This window comes from Plecotus auritus (genome assembly GCF_963455305.1).
Source record: "Plecotus auritus genome assembly, chromosome: 2".
Classification (NCBI taxonomy): domain Eukaryota; kingdom Metazoa; phylum Chordata; class Mammalia; order Chiroptera; family Vespertilionidae; genus Plecotus; species Plecotus auritus.
In genome coordinates this window covers 152,685,929-152,689,692 of record NC_137771.1, presented here as the reverse complement: position 1 = coordinate 152,689,692, position 3,764 = coordinate 152,685,929, and positions in this window count along the sequence as shown.

Here is a 3,764-nt window from a genome sequence, read left to right as displayed (position 1 = left end):
TGTTCTTCTGTTGTTTAATTTTCATGATGCAGCCTAGAGCTCATAATGTTCATTCCATTACTATCATAATGTTCATTCCATTACTATCAACACCAAGCAGTCAAGCAGTCATCTGTATCTCTCCAACACACACACACACACACACACACACACACACACACACACACACACAAACACACCTGTAAGTGGAAGAAAGACAAAGTTCTTCATGTCTTGAAGCATAATAAAAATTTTTTACCTCATTTGGTTGTTTTGATTATTAAATGAGCCATTTTTTATAAAATGCTTAGCACATGGAAATCTCATAAAAATTGCTGCTGCTGCTACTATCTGGATCCAAGGCAATATATAATTTAGGTATTAAAATTATGCATGAGTCAGTTGTGGTATAATGCAAAGAGCTGATCTTGAAATCACATCAGCCTACATTTGAAACACTTAACGACTGAGTTTGGCTAACTTAACCTCCCTGAATCTGCAATTCTTCCTCTGAAAAATGGGGCAGTAACCTTTACTTCAGGATTGTTGTGAGGAATAAATGTAAAGTAACTGGTAAATGTCAATGCTTTTGCCATTTCCTCCTGAATCTCCCCTATGTGAGTCTCCACTCTAGACAAGAGGATTGAATGAGTGGACTGCAGCCCCAGACATTCCTTCCTACTATGAGTGATTGATGGAAACCTGTTATCTCTTTCCGAGCAGCAGCAGCTCTTGACTGCCACACAAGTGTTCCCTAGAATGTGTTGTTAGCAGATAGCGATGCTTTATTGCTCAAGGTCAGCTGACCATTTCTCTGGAGGAGAAGCCCAAATAAAGTATGTGAACCAATGTCGTCAACTGATTCAGAATATGGTCCTGGATGGATACAAGAGTGATGGCATCCTTAACACCCCATTTCTAGCAACTTCACCGGCTTACCCAGTACTGAAATGCCCATTCATTATAACTGCCTCCCTAAGATGTCCTCATTTTTATGTGAGTCCCTAAAGCAAATTGTTTATTTCCAAATCTGTCTTGCAAATTTTCTTCCAGGATTTTTCCAGCCACTCTCTGGATTTAAGCTATCGTATAGCTTTGTGTCTCCTTCCACAATGTTTTCCTGCTCTATTTCTTCCCAAATGTTGCCCATAACATTTGAAGTGGATACTAATGTGAGTCTTGTACTAGTCCTTATTCAAAGAGGCAGAGTGGTCTTTGAGACCAGGCACAGATTTTACAGTATGACACAGTCATTATTTATCTGTATGGGACCAACATCAGTTAAGCTTCAATTCTCTCAACTGTGCAATGGAGGTAATAATGTACTCTGGTAAATAATCATTGGTGCTAAAGTGAATGCATGAATGGAAAAATTCCTGGCCCATAATTCAAGCTTAACTATTTAATGCTTTTTTTTTTTTTTACACACAGACTTGCTTAGTTTATCTTCTTGATCCACCTTCTATTAAAAACTCTTACGCTGAACCCATTGCCTGTTTCATCTAGCCCTGTCAACAGCTTCAAAGATGCAAGTGGTGAGCAAGTGGCTGTAGAAATGCCTCCAGCTGGATAATTCCAAAGCCTCAGTGCTTGGTTGTGGGGATGAGAGGAATGGAGACTTCCTGGGAAGGAGAGGTGACACTATGGTCCCACCTTCTGTGAGACCACAGTTGGCCTGACAAACAAGAACATTTCTGGGGCACCCACTGGGCTCAGTGAGGGGTGACACAGGAAGGAGAAGATGGGCCTTCTGCCTGGCTGTTCTGTCTGCCAACATCTTAGAAGCCTGAGAGAAGCCGGAGAGTCAAGGTCAGCCGAAAGGATGTCACATCACAATGCATTCTACTCAAGAGGAGCTAATTTTAAGCTGGCAAGTATTCTATCTGTTAGCACAGAAAATATTCATTCCTGGAGTAAGGGAATCGGGCGTTAACCAGATCCAGAGCACCCAGGGGGCCCTGTAAATCACAGAGCTGCTGAACAACCTGAACACTCTGTTGAGAACAGTGAGAGTATGTGTTCCAGGCACAAGGGTGCACAGAAGCCTTTTGTAAACCGAATGAAGGTAGATGCTGTGCAATGGCTTCGCAGAAGGACAGAATCTAGGACAGCAGAAACAATGAAGCCACAGCTCAGCCCAAGTCCTCCTGCTGTCTTTGTTTACTCAGTCCCTTTAAAATTTTCTGATTTGTCATTTGTGGACATTGCCTGATCAAAAGGAAAATCTCACTTCACCAGAGATGGTTGGGGATGGGAGGGGAGGTGTGCAGGGGCCATGCGCAGGGGCCGAACGTGGACTTGTTTACTAGTAGCTTTGCTGTGGGCTCCACCCTCTGCTTGGCCAGAGCAGGTTGTTCCACTCTGAGATGTGGCGCACGAGTTCCCCTGCTGTCTCAATTATTTCTGAAATGCAAACTTGCAAGGGCTGATTCACATGCTGGTGCTTGGGAAAAAAACAAGCCCTTCCACACAGTCCTGGGCTTTGTTCTCATGGTTTGCTTCTGTGGGTTTCACTCTCCCCAAGTTAACTAGCTTCTTGTAGAAACTAAACCAAAACCGAAGTGGGAAGATTAATCCAGGTGGGTTGCATGTTAGTCATTTTATACAACCTTTGAAGGGGGATGTGTGACAGGCATTTCTAATTACTTATAATAACACTTTCATTACTATGGCTCTTTTCTCATAATGATGTTCTGATTTCAGCATGCTTTAGGCTACTGCTATTCATCACAGCTTATTGATTTAAAAATTGGAGGTGATATGCTAATAAGCAATCTAAAAGTTTCTTTTAAAATTACATTTATACATGTTTTCTTTATTACATTCTTATATTGCCAATAGTGTGTACTTTCCTGTTTCAATTAAATTATATTTCTTCTTTAAAGGCAAATTTCAAAGTTGTAATTTGAAACAATAATTAAAAACAGCTAACAGAGTCTATCATGCTTACGGACAACTTTAGTAAAAGAGAAAAAACTCTAGATTTGAGACAAAATTAGTAGGTTTAGTTTAGCTGTACCACTTTAGAAATTATTATTTCACTTTCCCTGGCTCATGTCTTTAGGCATAAACCAAGGATGATGATGTCTACTTGACTGAATCGTGGTTATAAGAACTGAATGTGATCAAGTGCATAAAAGTTACCAGGTGAAAAAGTTTATGATATTAGTGTTTTGCTGGATAAACAGCAGATAGAGAATTGATGGATATTTTGAATAGAGGTTCATGTTTGAGCACTATGGATAAGGGATCAAAATATTGGTTTCTTTAGGAAGCTCATGAATCCTCTGAAACAATATGCAAAACTTCTGGGCATCTGCATAGGTTAGGACTCTCTGGGTTGCAGGTGACAGAAACTGAACCCATACTAGCATATCCAAAAAGGAACTTAAATAAAGTACAGGTGGAAATATGGGTACCTTGGAAACAGGTTGAACCAGGGCTTGGAATAGAGCGAAGGTGCTCCCGCCACCTCGTGACTCTGTTTATCCCACAGGTGGGCATTACTCACTTACCCAGCTGACCAGCTTCTTCCAAACACATCAGGGGGCATGGATTCAGATTATTACATCACTCATAGTGGAGAGGAACTGACGCTGTTTTTCTCTACTCCCAAATTAAGTCCCAAGAAACGATATTGAATATCCTGTCCTGATCAGAACCAATCACTGTGGCCAAAAGATGCTAGTGGGGACCACTTGTATAACATAGAGTGGGAGTGGGAGTGGGGGGAAGGGACATTTCCTAGGGGGAAAAAAGAGGCTAAATGTGGTTCTGAGGAGACA